Below are 18,849 nucleotides of genomic sequence, written 5' to 3'. Positions count from 1 at the left end.
GAACCATCTCGTCCTGATACATTTATTTTAAAGTTCTTAGAAATCACTCTTACCCGTAACGACTTTTTATTCGACAAATCGTTCTTTTTACAAATATGCGGCTGCGCCATGGGGAGGAAATATTCACCGGCCTACGCGGACATTTATCTGGCCGACTGGGAGGAATCTGCATTTCTTAAATGCCCGTCACGCACCTTAATTTATTTCCGTTATCTAGATGATTTCTTTGGCCTCTGGGACAAATCCGAAACGGAATTCAACCACTTTATGCATATCCTCAACTCACACCACCCCCGTATCAAACTCAAACACACTCTCCATCTCCAGCAGGTCCCCTTCCTTGACACAATAGTTTTTTTCACAGAGACGAAGGATGGACACAAAACATTAGCCACCAAGGTTTATTTTAAAGACACTGACAGGCATTCCTTATTATTTAACACCAGCTACCATCCCCGGCATACTTTCAGCTCCATCATCAAGTCCCAACTAATCCGTTTCCACCGCATCTGCTCTCTACCCCACCACGTAGAGCAGGCCACCAGGACCCTTTTCAAGGCCCTTAGACCCCGCGGCTATTCCAAACGTTTTCTTCTGACTATTAAAGGGGAAGTGACCGCCCTCTTCCAGCCAGGCCGGCCCGTTCTCCCTGGAAAAAAGAACACGGAACATAAGTTAATTCCATTCATTACAACATTCTCGCGACAACTAGGCCCCCCTCAAGCAAGCTATAAAGCAACATTTTAATTCTGCCAAACCTCAAACCGCCCCACTCGCTTCTTTTAAAAATGTTATGTCACACCGCCGTAATAAAAATGTGCAGGACATGCTAGTCCATACAGCACTCAACAAAGCAATACGCACAACCTTCGACCCCTATTTTACTAACCTGAAGTACATCTTCAACTGTCGAGCCGGTGCCCCCATCTCGCAGACCTTCACACTACTCCCTGCAATGTCGTCTACGCCATCCAGTGCAAACTATGCAGGATCATCTATGTGGGCGAAACGGGAGCTACTATTAAACAGAGGTTATACCAACACATTTACCATATTCAGAAAGGAACAAACGATAAACGGCTGTATACTCACTTCATCTCACATCATATCAACAACTTTTCATTGTCCGGTCTAGAGACCAATGTCGGTTGGTCCCTGGTCCAGTGGAGAGCTGCTGAGAGAAGGTGGATCTTTAGGCTTTCCTCCATAGCCCCGTTTGGCCTAAATGATGATCCGTCTCGCCCCTCCATCCGTCCCGGTCCTAAAACATAGCCACTCCATCAGTTCCGTACCATAACCTCTTCCCTCCCCCCTCCTAAACATAACCTCTCCCATATTTTATTCCTTTTATTGATTTTATTGAAGCAAAGGTTTTTAACGTATTTTAATTGCTTGTACCCGTGCCCTCCTCCTGTTACATGGTAGTAGTGCATGGGAGACTACATGATAGTCCCATGTACTGCTGCATGGCGCATGAGGGAGCGCACTAATCCTAAACCTAACCATAACCCCAACCCTAACCCTAACACTGTCCTAACCCGCCAGTGCCTCCTACAGTCTCCTCGGACCTCCTTCCCTCCCTGCCACCATTGCCTGCTCTCCCTTAAATCCCACTGGGATCTCTGTTACATGGACTGCACCGCCTCAGGGTCATCACTGTTTGATACTTGTTCTATGACTATCTATGTGCTATGACCTTATGTGTTGCTTGTGCTTTATTATGTACATACTTACCTTTTATCCTCTACATGATGTAAGGTTCATGCATTGGATTGTTCATTTATTAAGTGTGATCCCGTTTAGATTACCTACCTGCCGTTGGTTCTTTATGTTTGATGTTTTATGTTTCATGTTAGTGTGTGTGCCCCCCTCCCTCAATGCCCCCTCCCTTAGAGCTGTGCCCCTCGCCCTGGCCCTTACCTCAGCCTACCTGGCCCCGTCCCCCTTCTGCCTCCACCACAGACCGGGCCCTCATCATGGTTTTTATCCTCTTCCCCTAGCCCCCATCCTAACCTCTCCCTCACCTGACCCTGACCTTAACCCCGCCCCCCCTGGCCCTTTACATAACCTCTCCCACCCCCCACCCTAACCCCAACCCCCTCCCTCACCTGGTCCTTACCCTAACCCCGCCCCCCCTGGTCCTAAACCTAACCCCTCCCACCTCCCACCCTAACCCCAACCCCCTCCCTTACCTAGCCCTCACCATAACCCCTCCCACCCCTTATACTAACCCTAACCTCCTCCCTCACCTGACCCTGACCTTAACCCCGCCCCCCCTGGTCCTAAACCTAACCCCTCCCACCCTAACCCAAACCCCCTCCCTTACCTAGCCCTCACCCTAACCCCACCCCCTCTGGCCCTAAACATAACCTCTCCCACCCCTTATCCTAACCCTAACCTCCTCCCTCACCTGACCCTAACCCTAACCCGGGCCCCCCCTGACCCTAAACATAACCCCTCCCACCCCTGACCCTAACCCCCCTCCCCCATCTGATCCCCATCCCAGCCCCCGCCCCCCCACAAAGGATCCCCCATTTTTTTTTTTCATACCAAATGTGTGTGTGTTTTTACTCTGGCCCCGCCCCAGCCCCAGCCCCAGGGCCCCCCCTCCGTCCCCCCATTTTTTATTTTTCATAACATTTATGTGTGTTCATTCTGCCCCCCCACCCCAGCCCCAGGGCCCCCCCTCCGTCCCCCTATTTTTTATTTTTGATATATATATATATGTATATTATTATTAATAACAATATTATATTAATATGATCTTCCACTGCACCCACTGTTATTATTTGGTATTTTTTGTTATATGCCCCGTGCCCCCCTTGCCTGTCTTCCTTTTATTTACTTATTCCTCATCCCCCACTCACCTGCTGCCCCTCTTCCTTTAATATATCTTTAATGCATTAACCCTGTTTAAATGAACACAATATTTACCTTTATTGTTCGGCGTCACTTTGCACCCCCTGTTGGTGACCCAGATTAACGCCAGTGCCACGGCTTTCCATGCTCCATCTCCTGGATGTTTGGTGGTATTGCAACGTTAAAGTACAATAACATCAAAACGTTTTTATAACGATCTAATTCTACCTTATTATCGGCCCCACTTGTAATTATATTTTCATTCACCCTCCCAGCTCCCCATTGCCCTTTCCCTCGACTCCTCCCTTCATCCAGGCCCTTGCTTTTATTTAATTTCATTAGTTTTCATCCTTTATCCATGTCCCGTGTCCCCCATTCCATTATTGTTTTGCGTCACTTTGCACCCCCTGTCGGTGACCCAGACTAACACCAACGCCACGGCTTTCCATGCTCCATCTCCTGTTTGTTTGATGGTATTGCAACGGAAAAATACAACATTATCAAAACGGTTTTATAACGGTCTAATTTGACCTTATTACCGTCCCCACTTGTAATTACAATTTGATTCACCCTCCCGACTCCCCTTTGACCTTTCCCTCGGCTCCTTCTTCCATCCAGGCCCATATTTTTATTTATTTTTATCCTTTATCAGTGTCCCGTGCCCCCCATTCCATGCCTCCTTCTCACTTATCCCCTTTCCCCCACTTACCTGCTGCTCCCTCTTCTTTTATGTTTACATAAATTTTTTCAAATGCATATATACATGTAAAAATCGATGTTTTTAATGTATGAACCCGCATCACGGTCGCATTAATGTACAGTTTGCCTTTTATGTTTTTGTATATTTTTTTACCCTTGGATTGTATCACCTTGACCCCCACACTGCAATAATTCGATACAACGGTATTATTTTATTGTGTTTTTAATTATTTATATTATGGCCGTCATCTCTGCTTCCTTAACACCACCCGGTGCATGGACCCCACCCTTACCTTCACTCCCCATGTCAGCCACATCGTCAAGACCTCATATTTCCACCTCCGCCGCATCGCCAAAATCAGACACTGCCTCCCCCCCCCCTGCTGCTGAATCCCTCATCCATGCCTTCATCTCCTCTCGCCTCGACTACTGCAACTCCCTCCTTACTGGCATCTCCTCCCATTCCCTCCATAGACTCCAAATGGTCCAAAACTCTGCTGCCCGCCTCCTCACCCACACCCGGTCCCGTGAACACATCACTCCCGTTCTCCACTCTCTCCACTGGCTCCCCATCAAGCAGCGCATCATCTTCAAAATACTCCTCCTCACCTTCAAAGCTCTTCACCACCCAGCCCCCCCCTACCTGTCTGACCTCCTCCTCCCCCACCGCCCCTCCCGAGCCACCCGTTCCTCCTCCACTCTCACCCTGACTACACCAATATCCCGATTAAAAACTTTTGGCGACAGAGCATTCTCACGCACAGCACCCCGACTCTGGAATTCCCTCCCCCAATCTGTTCGCCACTCTTCCTCACTCACAACATTCAAGTCCCGCCTCAAAAGGCAAGGCAAGGCAAGGCAACTTTATTTATATAGCACTTTTCATACACAAGGCAGACTCAAAGTGCTTCACATATAAACATTGTTATACAATAAAATAAAATAATAGATAAGTAAAAGAAAACATATGCAAAGAAATGAGTAAAATAGAAAGTGCAATGTATTTAAGATCAGATCAACAGTCTCTCTGGTATCCGCGTCGGCACTCCAACCCGACCTAAAAGGAACTTGGTACTTTCTCTGGGACTCCAACCCGGATTCTAGTAACCCTTATCCTTTCTCTCTGGTATCAGATCATGTATCTTTCTGGTAAAAATAGAAAATTTAATTGAAAGTTAAAAAGGCTTTTTAGTAAGTAAAATTGAAAGTGCAATGTATTTAAGAAAGTGAGAAAATGTAATTGCAAAGAAATGAGTCTATTCTAGGAATCTAACCCAGATTCTAGGAATCTAACCCAGATACACCTATTCTAGGAATCTAACCCAGATTCTAGGAATCTAACCCAGATACACCTATTCTAGGAATCTAACCCAGATTCTAGGAATCTAACCCAGATACACCTATTCTAGGAATCTAACCCAGATTCTAGGAATCTAACCCAGATACACCCATTCTAGGAATCTAACCCAGATTCTAGGAATCTAACCCAGATTCTAGGAATCTAACCCAGATACACCTATTCTAGGAATCTAACCCAGATTCTAGGAATCTAACCCAGATTCTAGGAATCTAACCCAGATACACGTGTATCAGATCAACAGTCTCTCTGGTATCCGCGTCGGCACTCCAACCCGACCTAAAAGGAACTTGGTACTTTCTCTGGGACTCCAACCCGGATTCTAGTAACCCTTATCCTTTCTCTCTGGTATCAGATCATGTATCTTTCTGGTAAAAATAGAAAATTTAATTGAAAGTTAAAAAGGCTTTTTAGTAAGTAAAATTGAAAGTGCAATGTATTTAACAAAATGAGAAAATTTAATTGAAAGTTAAAAAGGCATTTTAAAGTATTTAAGATTTAGCAGAAAGCTAAAGCAAACATAAAAGTCTTCAATCTTGTTTTGAAGGTGCTCAGAGTTGGGGCAAGTCTTAAATCCTCAGGGAGTTTATTCCAGCTATTTGTTGCATAGTAAAAAGAGGGGGTACTCTGTAAAAACATACCTCTTCACCCAAGCCTATGATCTTCCCTATCCCTAGCCACCATTACCCAACTGCCTACACTTCTACCCCCTGTTACATCTCAATAACTCTGTTTTTTCTGCCTGTGCTGTGTGTGCTTGTGTTGTCCCCCCTGTCTGTAATACCCCCCCCCCTTCTTTGCCTGTAAATGTAAATGTGTCCTGCTTGTACTGTCCCCCTGTCTGGAATACCCCCCCCCCCCCCTCTATGACTTTGTAATTTGCGACTTTGGGTATCTGAAAAGCGCAATATAAAATAAAGATATTATTATTATTATTATTATTAAGGCGACTTAGCAGCCCGGAGCAGCCCGGAGGATCCACCAGCAGGTGGATCCTCCGGGCTCCACCTGCTGGTGACCTGGAGAAACACAGCAAAAGTGATATAATGTTGCATTCCTTCAGCATTGCTTTTGAAATTCGACCCCCTGATTGGCCCAAATTCAAACTTTAAAGTTGTTTACCCTCCTGACCTCTCATTGGCTCTTCACCTGACCCCCCCATTGGCTTTTCATGTTTAAATTTGAAATTGTTTTGATACCTGGGCCCCTATTGGATGAGTCTCTGCCCCAGACCTCTAGTCCCCCCTCCCTCCTACATGTCTGTATAAAAGTATTTGTTTTCGTTGTCTCTCATTTGTGCTCTGTAACCACGGCTTGTCTGGATTCTCCATTATACGGTCTGTTTCTATGCTATCTATTTGTACCCGATGAAGTCATTATATTGACGAAACGTAGTACTATGCCCACAGCAGCCTAATTTCCAAATAAATCGGTTATTGGCTGGATCGCACTTGTCTCATTACCTTACAGTTCAGTTTAGTTTATTTCAGTATAGCTTATATACTTTCCGTTTTAATTCGAATTTGAACTATTCGAAAAGAAACCGAACCACCTTCAAGATGACGGTGAGTGGACCCTGGTCCAACGGGGACGTCGCAGGCGGACTCCTCGGGACCCCCACTACCCCCCACCGCTGATGGATTTCTCCTCGGGGGCTGCACCTGCCCCCGGAGGCCCGCTTCCATCACTTCGACCACGGACACGAACGTCTCTGGGCCCCACGCCACCCGTCTCCCAGACGTTGGGAGCAACACGCGAGGCCCGTCAGGGACTGGTCCCCCTAAGGGCCTACCCGTCACCACCACGAGGGTTGGTCCGAGGCCCACGGACCGGCCTACTCGCCTCCTCGCAGACCGGCCTACTCGCCTCCTCGCCGTGAGGCGCAGGAGCCTCTCCATCGCCGCGCTCCTGAGACGCGTCGGGCTCCTCGACATCCCGCCCGAGCTCCGAGCCCCCCCGCCGGACCCCGCAGGTGAGACCTCCACCTCCGCGTCCCGACCCACGACCCCGCGACCGGCCCCGACCTCCGGTCACCACCGCGGCGCGCACTGGGTCTGCGCGTCCGCCTCCACCCAGGCAGGCGCCGCGTGCCCCGGCTGCTCAGCTCTCTGACGACCCGGACTCCTGGCGGCCCTGAAGGCCTCTCACCACCTCGCCAACGCCGAGGGCCCGGAGCCCCTTCCCGTCGTCGCCAGGCTAGCTGAGTCCCTGAGGGTCTCCATTCGCCCTGCTGTCCCCAACGCTGCCACCGCGCAGCTGATTGACGGTGACGCGCGCAACTGGCGGTACACCAGCATGCTGCTGCTCCGGGACCACTACAAGGCTGCGGTGGACGAGAAGGTGGGTGCTCTCCTCCTCCTTCCAGACCCCATCTGGCGCCCGAACTTCACCGTGGCCCTGGCCTGGGCTCAACGCCACTTCGGCCAACGCCTGCGCCCGGAGACGGTGAGCGCGCTGCGCTCTCGCCTCAGAGAGGTTCTGGACGTTCCGGTCCCTCTGGTCCAGCTGTTCCCGCAACCCGCCCCTGGAGCTGTGCTGTCACGCTTCACCCTACCTGCTGGACCACCGCCTCCTGCCCCCGGCCTCCGGTCCCCTGGACCCGGTCCGGAGGCCCTCGACGTGGGGGTAGGACCTGCTGAACGGCGCTCCCCGGCCAGGCTGCCGTCGCCTACCTTTTCGCTGGCCTTCTCCTCCTCTCCTTCTTCTCCGCCCCTGTGCCCCCCCATCCCTCCCGCCTCCTCTTCCTCTCCCGTTCCCCTTACCCCCTCTCCTCCACGGCCTGCAGCCCCGGGACTTCTCCAGAGCACCACACCGTTGGCTCAAAGGACCAGGCTCGCGTCCAGCCGCCTCCGCCGACGAGTCGCAGCCATGCCCGCTCCCGGACCTTCCTCTTCTCCTCTTCCTCCCCCCCCTCCTCCTCCTCCACCGCCCTCCGGCTCGACACCCCCGCATGGGTTGGCCCGGGCCGACCCGGAGAGAAACGACGCACCGGTTGACGCACGGGACCCCGCCAGCCCCGCCTCTTCCTTCTCCACCCCGACTGTGACCCTCGCTCGACCCACCCGACACCCAAGCACGGGTAAGAAATGCCAAGAGTGGCACTTACAGTCTAGGGAACCGCTTCTCATTCTCGGTGACTCAAACGTCACACGCTTCGCTGAATTTAGCATACCTGGACTCCAGATCGATGGTTATCCTGGCGCGTCGTTCCGTCATGCCTCCGCGGTGATGGCCAAGACCACCATCAACCCCAAGGTCCGCAAACTGGTCCTGGCTTTCGGCTTAAACGAAAGGAATAACAAGTTATAGAAATCGTTTGTGCGTAATCTCCAAACCGCTGTTAAATGGGCACGTATCGCGTTCCCTTGCGCTGCGCTCCTGATTCCTGAAGTCAACTATTCCCGTGCGCTCCCATTCAGAGAGCAGGAGCTTCTCTCCAAGTTAAATGCTTTTCATCTCACACGCGAGCTACGTAAAAGACACTTCGTCACCAAGGTCTGCTCTTCGGATCCCTGCGCACGCTTTCTTATTCACTATGGACGTTGGCAGTCTGTACACTAATATAGACATTGCTGGGGGCATGCGCGCCGTGCGTGATGCTTTTAACCTGTGTCCTGACGTCACGCGCCCTGACGACTAACTTCTTCGCTTGCTGGAGATAAACCTCACGAGAAATGATTTCCTCTTTTACAATCAGTTCTTTCTCCAAATCTAAGGCACGGCTATGGGGAAGAAGTTCGCCCCCTCGTATGCAAACCTCTTTATGGTGCAGTGGGAAGCCTCTGCGCTCGCCGTCTGCCCTCTGCAACCTCTATCATACATGCGTTATCTAGATGACATATGGGGCGTTTGACAACACTCTGAATCGGAATTCGATCAATTTCTAAACATCCTAAACACGCACGATCCGTCCATTACTCTCAAATCATGCAAACATTTTTCCTCCGTCGATTTTCTCGATACCACCACGTTCAAAGGCCCACAGTTCATGACGTCCCTCATGTTAGACGTGAACGTTTTCTTTAAGCCCACAGACACACACGCGCTCTTACACAGCTTCCACCCTAGGCACACGTTCGCGGGGCTCCTTAAACCGCAACTCCTGCGCTTTGAGCGCATATGCTCCAGAACTGCAGACTTCTGGGAAGCAGTTAAAATTCTGTTTGACGCCCTCGCCCTTAGGAGAGTCACTAGACTCTCGTATTTTTATAATTTTATTCCGTTGGCCCGGAACCAAAACAATGGGAATGTTCTCCCCACTGAACGGCACTCAGGCCTCAATACGAAGAACTGTGTCTACCTGATCCGCTGTCTCACTTGTGAACTCCAATACGTAGGAGAAACAGGAAACACAGTACGTGTCCGCTTCCACCAGCACCGACATAATATCAAACATAAAAGAGACGCTCACCTACCCTTGGTTGTGCATTTTATACAACACGGATGGCTGGCCCCAGGACTGTAGTGGTCAAATTAGAGGCGGGTAAACTATGAATTTTGTGATCAGACCGACCTCGACACAACGCAACGCAAAGTGTTGCGACTCTGTAAGGCTAGCCTGGCTTTATATTCCATTATGTTATCAATTAAAGTCATATTAAGTCAATCAATGACAGTCAATGAATGTGTTTGTAGTTTATTCAAGTTATTCAAATTTCAACAGTAAAGAAAAGTATGTGTAGATTAAGAACTATCTATCTATGGCATGTGTGTATGTGTGTGTATTAGTATGCATGCTTTTCACAGTAGTGCCCAGAGGGCCTCCTTGTCCTCCACGTCAGGTACTGCCTTGCAGGGGCGTGTTCTGGGGTTCATGGCTCCCCTGTGCTTCACCAGCCAGGACTTCACATACGTGTTGGATTGAACTTTGTGAGTGGTGGGCCATTCAGTTGAATAAACATCAAGGACAACACTGTGACCATGTGCAGACTGCATCTCAGGGAGCACACTATGATGTTCATTAAGCTGAACCCCCTCTCACACTCAGCAGTAATAACTGGAATGAGATGGTCGATATTCAGGAGTGGTGCAAGGTTTTCTGGAATGATGCTTGAGTTATCCTTAAAATCCCTATAGCCTTCAAGAATTTTTCTGTCATCAAGTCTGAACCTTTGTGCAAGTTGTTTCAACTTGGATTCCCCATACGGTTCCTCTAGGGGAACAGGCCAGTTTGCTGGGAAAATAACTTTAAAGAAAATAAATAATAAAATAAAAATATTTATAATATATAAAATAAGAATATTTATAAATATTTTTATTTTTATTGGTTTAACCGCCAACCGCCCGAATTTAATTAAAATATATTTTTTTGTCGCGTCATCCGCCCGATCCACAGTTCAGCCGCGGAGTCCACGGCTGCAACCGCCAACCTCGCATCTCCGAGGTTGATATGGATAGTAAAACTCTGACTGACTTTCGCTCATTTTGACATGGGCAGTACACGGATAGCATGACTACGCATTGGCCAATCTGAATGCTCGTAGTCATTTAATAGTTCGTCAAGTAAAATTGATTTATAAATCACAAAAACAACTCATGTGAATTGATCATCTTCAGTCTTACTTTGTACTTGAGGCCTATTTCGGGCATCTGTTGGAGTGGGAGCACTCGAAGGTCTCTACAAAAATCGCCTGATATCCATGGCTAATTAATGACAGGTAGGCAGGCATGATAATCCACAACGCGTAGGGCCATGTGTTTACATACTTCCTGTTTACATATTTTCCTGGATCCTGATTGGTGTCGCCGCCCTAGCCGCTTAAGGCACTGATTGGAGGGTCACAGACCATAATAGCATAGCCCTACAGCGCAGATGAAAATGATTCAGATTACAGCGTTTATTTGTTCAACAATATGAAACTTTGTCTTAGGTGTTTTAAAATGATACCAAATTTATTTCCGATTATTCCAAAGGCATAATACAAGGCACAGGGAACTTTGAGGTGCGTAAACGCTATTTAGAGGTGCGTAAACGCTATTTCCTAAATTCCAGAGGTGCGTAGACGGCGTTTACGTGCGTTTACCCTCCACTACAGCCCTGGCTGGCCCTTTCCGCATCGGTGCTAGAAGCCAACCCCTTCTGGTCTGCCGCCCAACGGCGCAGGTCGGAGAGGATTTGGATTGACAGGCTGGGGACCATGCAACCCCTTGGTTTGAACGTTGGGGTGGGTCGGGGACCCCTGGGGAGCCGCCTGATGATGGCCCATGCCAGCGACGCCACCGTGGCGTCGTTAATTGCTGACTGTCCTAACCCTAACCCTCTCCCTCACCTGACCCTAACCCTAACCCCGACCCTCTCCCGGTCCTAAACCTAACCCTTCCCACCCCTGACCCTAACCCCAACCCCCTCCCTTACCTAGCCCTTACCCTGACCCCGCCCCCTGCCCCTAAACCTAACCTCTCCCACCCCTGACCCTAACCCCAACCTCTCCCTTCCCTACCCCCCAAAGGCCCCCTTACATGACCTCCACCCCAGCCCCCGGCCCCCCACAAAGGATCCCCCTTTCTTATTTTTCTTACCATGTGTTTGTGTTTATTCTGCCCCCCTGCCCCAGCCCCCCTTCCTCCCCCTATTTTTTATTTTTCATACATTCCTATTTACAAACAATATTACTTTTAATATGGTTTCAAAATGCACCCTGTGTAATTATTCTATTGATGTCCTGTGCCCCCCCCTTCCCTGCCATTCTTATTTATTCAAGCGATCACGTTACCACATCATTCCTTAAAAGTGCTTTAATGTACTCTTCAAACCTCGACAGTACATTGATTTGACCCACTGTTTTAATAGGAACGCATGGTTTTGGTCTATTTGGCGACACCTGCTGACCACGGGGAACGAAAACACTCTGCGGCCATTTTGGTCCGAACTCTTTTAAGTTCTTCGGCTCAATTTGTAGCTTTTTGTGTTTTGTTCTCCGCTGGTTCGTCTTGTGTTCTACTTTTACTATTTATCGTCACACATTTGGATTTTTGTGACCCCTAATACCGCTCTTATTTAATGTTTTGTTTACGTTTCTGCCCACGGAGGCCGCCATCTTGGATCTCCAACATTAATATGGTTTGGAGTCACTTAGCACCCCCTGTTGGTGACCCAAATTCATTATAACACCACGGTTCTCCATGCTCCATCTCCTGGATGTTTGATGGTAGTACAACGTACAAAAATAACATTGTTTACACGCTATGTTTTTATTGCGGTTTAATTCGACCTTACGATCGCCCCCCCTACTTTCACCAATTTATTCATTTACCCTCCTGGCTCCCCATTGACCCTTCCTGCGTCTTCCCCCTTTATCTAGGCCCTCAATTTAATTTATTTTATTCGTTTTTTATCGTTCCCCACCATCCCGTGTCCCCCAGTCCCCTCTCATTCATCTCCCATCCCCTACTCACCTGCTGCTTCCTCTTCCCTATTGTATATATGTAATTTAAAATGTATATATAATTCAAATAAGGATGCTTCTAATGTTTGAACCGTATTTACGGTCACATTATTACACATTTTATTATTCGGGGCACGTTCGATCTTTTATGTTTTTATTCTTTTCTGTTATTTGTTTTTTGTCCTCCACTGCAATAATTTAATGCAACGGGGTCATTTGATTATGTTTTTATTAAATTCTGTCGCGAGCTTTCAGTCCAACACCACCCGGTTTAGGGACAATCAGCGACCACTGCTGGCGGCTCCGGAAGGTGCAGGCACCATGGTCCTCCTCACTCCACCTGCTGGTGACAAAATTATGCTACATTGTTGCATTATTGCACAATTACATTTGAAAATTCAACCTCCCTATTGGCCCAATTCAAATCTCAAAGCTGTTTATCCTCCTTCTTTTTGTGCTGTCACATTTGTGCTCTGTTACCTCGGCTTGCGTGGATTCTCTGTCATAGGGTCTGTTTCTATTGCTACTAAATTTGTACCTGATGAAGTCAGTTATTTGACGAAACGTCGTACTAGCATACAGCAGCCTAATTTCCTAAAAATAAATACGGATATTGGCTGGATCGCACTTGTCTTATTACCTTACAGTTTAGCTTAGCTTCATTCCGTTATCGTTCGAGTTCCTGCACTGCTCGAAGAGAACCATGCATCCCAACGACCCCCTAACCAACGGTGAGTGGACCCTGGTCCAACGGGGACGTCGAACACGGTCTCCTCGGGACCCCCACTACCCCCCACCGCTGATGAACCCCTCCGCGTGGGCTGCACCTGCCCCGGAGGCCCGCTTCTGTCATTTTGACAACAGACATGAACACCTCTGGGCTCCACGCCATCCGTCTCCCAGGCGATGGGAGCAACACGCGAAGCCCGGTAGGGAATGGTCTCCCTACGGGCCTGCCCGTCACCACCACCACGAGGGCTGGTCTGAGGCCTACAGACCGGCCTACTCGCCGCGAGACGCAGAGGCCTCCCCATCGCCGCGCGCCTGAGACGCGCCGGGCTCCTCGCCACCCTGCGTGGGCTCCGGGCCCCCCCGCCGGACCCCAGAGGACACGGCCACAGGTGAGACCTCCACCTCCGCGTCCTGACCCGCGACCCCGCGACCGGCCCCGACCTCCACGACGCCCGAGGCCTCCGGTGGCTACCGCGGCGGAGGTGGCTACTCCCTTCCACCCAGGGAGGCGCCGCGCGCCCCGGCTGCTCCGCGATCGGAGGACCCGGACTTCAGTCTGAAGAATCGCCTGATCCTGGCTGCCCTGAAGGCCTCTCACCACCTCGCCAACGCTGAGGGAAGAGGTCATTTTCGGTATACTAAATTGGAGATTTTGGCACACTTTGTGCGAAAAGTTACCCCAATTGAATTGGGGCCCCCAAAATGAAGGGCACTTTGCTGAAGAAAGTGTCCGCTGCTGAATTCAGAACCGGTCACCCGGGGTTACTTTGGGGTCTTTGGACTGCGTCAACGTCATTTTTCCAATAGGGGGCCCTCTCAGACCATTAATGACCAAACATGTACTTTGTACTTCATGTACTTTAGGCCAAAGTTTTTCTGGGGGCACTTTGGCCTGAGGTGCCCCTTCACTTAGGGGCACTTTGGAGTAAGTTGGGGGTACTAAGTACCTATTTTTGAAAGCAAAACACAAGGCTCATTGATTTAACGAGGCAGGGTTATTTGAAACAATTTATTAAATAAATATTTGTGAGAGGTCATTCCTTCTCCTGAGTTTGCTTCCAATTTATGTCTAGTGTACAACCCTACTGTCCACAAGCATCCCCCCCCCCTCCCCATATGGATTTGGAGAGTTGTTGCCACGTCCCAGTGGTGGAAGTATCATATAATATGAAAGAGGGCATTCAATTATACTACAATGATCAATTAGGAGGCCGAAGCCCTAAAGGAAGTGATGAAATAGGTGACTGGGTCGACAACATTTAAGTAAGCTGTTACTTGAGGTCTCTTATATATCAAAGGGGGTTTCAAAGTACGCATACGCTTCAACCTGTTGCTCCAGCCCTACAGGAAATGACTCAGCAAGTGCTCCATCTCGTTGCACCTGCACCCAGCGGCTCGCTTGCAAGATTTTGGCCTGAAGTTCTTCCCAGACCTACACCCTAGCCATCCAACATGCCTATCTGAGAATCAGGCCTCTCTTTAATAATGACAAAAAGTTATGAGAGAAATACACGTTAACTTTTGTCTCATAAGCGGCGTGGTGCCGGCTCCTTTTGACCTTTTGACCCCAGACTTCTGGGGGAATAGCTGAATCAATTCATTGGTCAATCAGAAGCATGTAAATATCTTCCCGGTGGCGTAAGAGGGCGATCAAGGTGTCCTTCAACATCTACGCTTCCAGGCGATTGCAACGGTGCCACACATAAGCATATTCGAACATGTTTAATGGTAGTAATTAGCTGTCGAAATTGGAGGCCTTAATCAATAATGAGCAGCTATTGATTTGCTTCCCGATAGAAATTTGTGACAAATGACATGTTATTTAGCATCTACACGTTGAGCTGAGTCCAATGACACCAAGCATGACACTCTAGCTAATGGTAACATGTATTTTACATGGTACACCTAGGTCTAGGACATGATCTCGTGTAGCAAGAGGGCGAGCTTGATCTCATTGGACTCAGCTTAACGTGTAGATGCTAAATAACATGTAATTTTTCAAAAATCTCCATCGGGAAGCAAATCTGTAGCTGGTTATTATTGATAAAGGCCTCCAAAATCGACAGCTAATTACAGGGCTGCCAAGCCTCACGCTTTGAGTGTGACAGTCACGCAATTGGACCCATTCTCACACCACACGCCACACTTGCCATTTCTCACGCTTATTTCCCCATTCATTACTCTATTTTTTTTTTCTCATGATAATAAGCTTTGGTCCTCGCGGCTTCGAGTGGTTATGTAGTCGCGCGCTGTCCACTTTGCGATGTATACGTTTGACAGTTTGTAAACAATCTCCCGCGACCTGCGCGTGTGAGCGTCTTGGTGGAGCGTCTTGGTGGAGCGTCTTTGTATATAGTGCCAAATTTGACTTCTGGACTGCATTCTGCAACATTTTCAAGAAGGGTAAGTAGGCCTACATCAATCGCCTTCTTTCAAATATACATTATACACAGAGATGTCTACTGGTTGTTTTCATATTTCATAACAGCATTATGTATAAAAACGTAAGGTAATACATTACTGAACTCTTCGTGTTAGTTAGCTAGCATAACTAGGTAGCAGCATAGTTTGATTTCTCAAAATCAGCTCACCAATAAAATCAGTCTTGGTTTCAAAATGATCACAATCACTTGTGTAATGTTAAATGGCTTCATATAGACATTAAACAATCCTAAGAGAAATAATGTGACATAAACGGAGCAAGGGCTGATGTCAATTTAATGTTAGCGAAGTAGGTGTGAGACGCCTCTCCCTCCCCCTTGCTAATATTTTGTCTCCGCTGTCTGTTCAGATATGACATTTATAGCACATAACTGTAACTCTGTACAAATAGAACCAAATGGACCCATTGGGGCCTTTAATACAGTATTCAATAAAACACTAACATGTAGCTATCTTTTGATAGATGCTAGGTAAGACGATGCTAGGTAAGAGGAAGAGCCCACAGAGAGATCTGCTGTCATTCTGGGCAGTGCCAGTGACAGCCCCCCCTTATGCACCCCCGGAAAATGAGAGTGCAGAGGGCACAGAAGAAATGGAAGATAAAGCGAGATCAGAAGAGATTGAGGACAGTGAGGGCGAAGATTTTGATTGTATACAAATTGAAAACACAGAGACAGAAGAGCCAGCAGAAAAAAATGTGGAGATAAGAATAAATTCAGGGAAGAAGCAGAAGGCCAAAAGTGGAGCAGCCATCTACAGGTGCACTTTTAAAAGGGAGTGGACAGCAGAATGGCCCTTCATTAGTGTAGGCACAACCACCGCCTACTTTTGGTGCTCTGTTTGCCGACATGAGAACAGCTGTGCCCATCAAGGCAAGGCTGATGTCGCAAGGCATATCAAAAGCAAAATACATCGTTCAAAAGAACAGGCAGCACAGTCAACAGCCAGCATTGCAACATATTATGGCCCAGCCACTGTTGGTGGCATGACATCTCAGGAAGTCAAGGTACTAGGCGTTATACCCGCTGCTAGTAGCTGAATTGCACTTGTAGGTTATATGAGCATAAATACATAGTAAATGAAACAAATGCCTAGCTAATCTGATGTTCATTTGAACTGTTCTTATTTGTTTATTTTTGTATGTAATAGTGTTTTCCTATGGACCTTGAGTCTGCTGCTAAGACATTCATTCAATTTTATTAATGTTTTTGCATGATTTGCTCTTTAATTACATCCTTTCTGTTGCAGACAAGGAGAGCTGAGGTAAAGTTAGCAGTGTCGATGGTGGAACACAATGTGCCATTTGCAGTAGCCGATCACTTCAGCCCATTGCTGAAAGAATGCTTCAAAGATTCCCCTACTGCACAGAGCTTCAAGGCTGCCCGCACAAAAATGTCCTGCATAATAAATGAAGCAGTGGCTCCTCACTTTAGAAAGGAACTGGTCATGAAGTTGAGGACCAATCCTTTCACGTTGATCACAGATGGATCAAATGATACAGGTCATTACATTTTCCACATTTTCCAGCACCCATTTTAGATATTAATTAATGTATTATATTAATCAGAACAAACACACAAACAATTTCAGTCTGATGTGTACCTTTAATCTGGCATATATCATATATGTACCTATCGTTACAGGACGTGAGAAGATGAACCCGCTCACTGTGCGGGTATATGACAGTGATCTCAGCAAAGTTGTCCACAGGTTCCTGGATATGTGCCCCACCAGCGGGCCAAACTGCGGCAAAGCTGAAGTCGAGAAGATGGATGAGGCCATGCAGAAAAACTCCACCTGGATCTCGCTGTGGATGTTGGATATTGGTTTAAAGGAAGCACCAATCGCAAAGGTTACCTAACAGGTATGTGTGTGCAGTCCCAATGTCGTACAAATTAAATCTATAATAATCCGTGTTCGACGTCCCCGTTGGACCAGGGTCCACTCACCGTTGGTTAGGGGGTCGTTGGGATGCATGGTTCTCTTCGAGCAGTGCAGGAACTCGAACGATAACGGAATGAAGCTAAGCTAAACTGTAAGGTAATAAGACAAGTGCGATCCAGCCAATATCCGTATTTATTTTTAGGAAATTAGGCTGCTGTATGCTAGTACGACGTTTCGTCAAATAATTGACTTCATCAGGTACAAATTTAGTAGCAATAGAAACAGACCCTATGACAGAGGATCCACGCAAGCTGAGGTAACAGAGCACAAATGTGACAGCACAAAAACAAATACTTTTATAGACACACAACAGAGGGAGGGGAAAGTTGACATCTGGGGTAGACGCATCCAATGGGGGGCCGGTGCATCACAACAATTTTGAAATTTGGGGTGGAGAGCCAATGGGGGGGTCAGGTGGAGAGCCAATGGGGGGTCAGGAGGATAAACAGCTTTGAGATTTGAATTGGGCCAATAGGGAGGTTGAATTTTCAAATGTAATTGTGCAATAATGCAACAATGTAGCATAATTTTGTCACCAGCAGGTGGAGTGAGGAGGACCATGGTGCCTGCACCTTCCGGAGCCGCCAGCAGTGGTCGCTGATTGTCCCTAAACCGGGTGGTGTTGGACTGACAGCTCGCGACAGAATTTAATAAAAACATAATCAAATGACCCCGTTGCATTAAATTATTGCAGTGGAGGACAAACAACAAATAACAGAAAAGAATAAAAACATAAAAGATCGAACGTGCCCCGAACAATAAAATGTGTAATAATGTGACCGTAAATACGGTTCAAACATTAGAAGCATCCTTATTTGCATTATATATACATTTTAAATTACATATATACAATAGGGAAGAGGAAGCAGCAGGTGAGTAGGGGATGGGAGATGGAGGGAGATGGAGCATGGAGAACCGTGGTGTTATAATGAATTTGGGTCAGCAACAGGGGGTGCTAAGTGACTCCAAACCATATTAATGTTGGAGATCCAAGATGGCGGCCTCCGTGGGCAGAAACGTAAACAAAACATTAAATAAGAGCGGTATTAGGGGTCACAAAAATCCAAATGTGTGACGATAAATAGTAAAAGTAGAACACGAGACGAACCAGCCGAGAACAAAACACAAAAAGCTACAAATTGAGCCGAAAAACTTAAAAGAGTTCGGACCAAAATGGCCGCAGAGTGTTTTCGTTCCCCGTGGTCAGCAGGTGTCGCCAAATAGACCAAAACCATGCGTTCCTATTAAAACAGTGGGTCAAATCAATGTACTGTCGAGGTTTGAAGAGTACATTAAAGCACTTTTAAGGAGTGATGTGGCAACGTGATCGCTTGAATAAATAAGAATGGCAGGGAAGGGGGGGGCACAGGACATCAATAGAATAATTACACAGGGTGCATTTGGAAACCATATTAAAAGTAATATTGTTTG

At 47.7% G+C, this 18,849-nt stretch overlaps 1 long non-coding RNA gene across 1 annotated transcript; it reads left to right on the top strand.

Annotated features, from left to right (window-relative positions):
• The first annotated feature begins 12,597 nt into the window (after positions 1-12,597).
• Positions 12,598-18,088, top strand: LOC115556675 (uncharacterized). The gene is made up of 2 exons (XR_003979114.1): positions 12,598-13,031; positions 17,958-18,088. It is a non-coding gene; the product is annotated as an uncharacterized LOC115556675 (long non-coding RNA).
• The last annotated feature ends 761 nt before the right edge of the window (positions 18,089-18,849 follow it).

This window comes from Gadus morhua, chromosome 13 (assembly GCF_902167405.1).
Source record: "Gadus morhua chromosome 13, gadMor3.0, whole genome shotgun sequence".
Taxonomy (NCBI): Eukaryota; Metazoa; Chordata; class Actinopteri; order Gadiformes; family Gadidae; genus Gadus; species Gadus morhua.
This window is presented reverse-complemented; position numbering and strand designations above follow the sequence as displayed.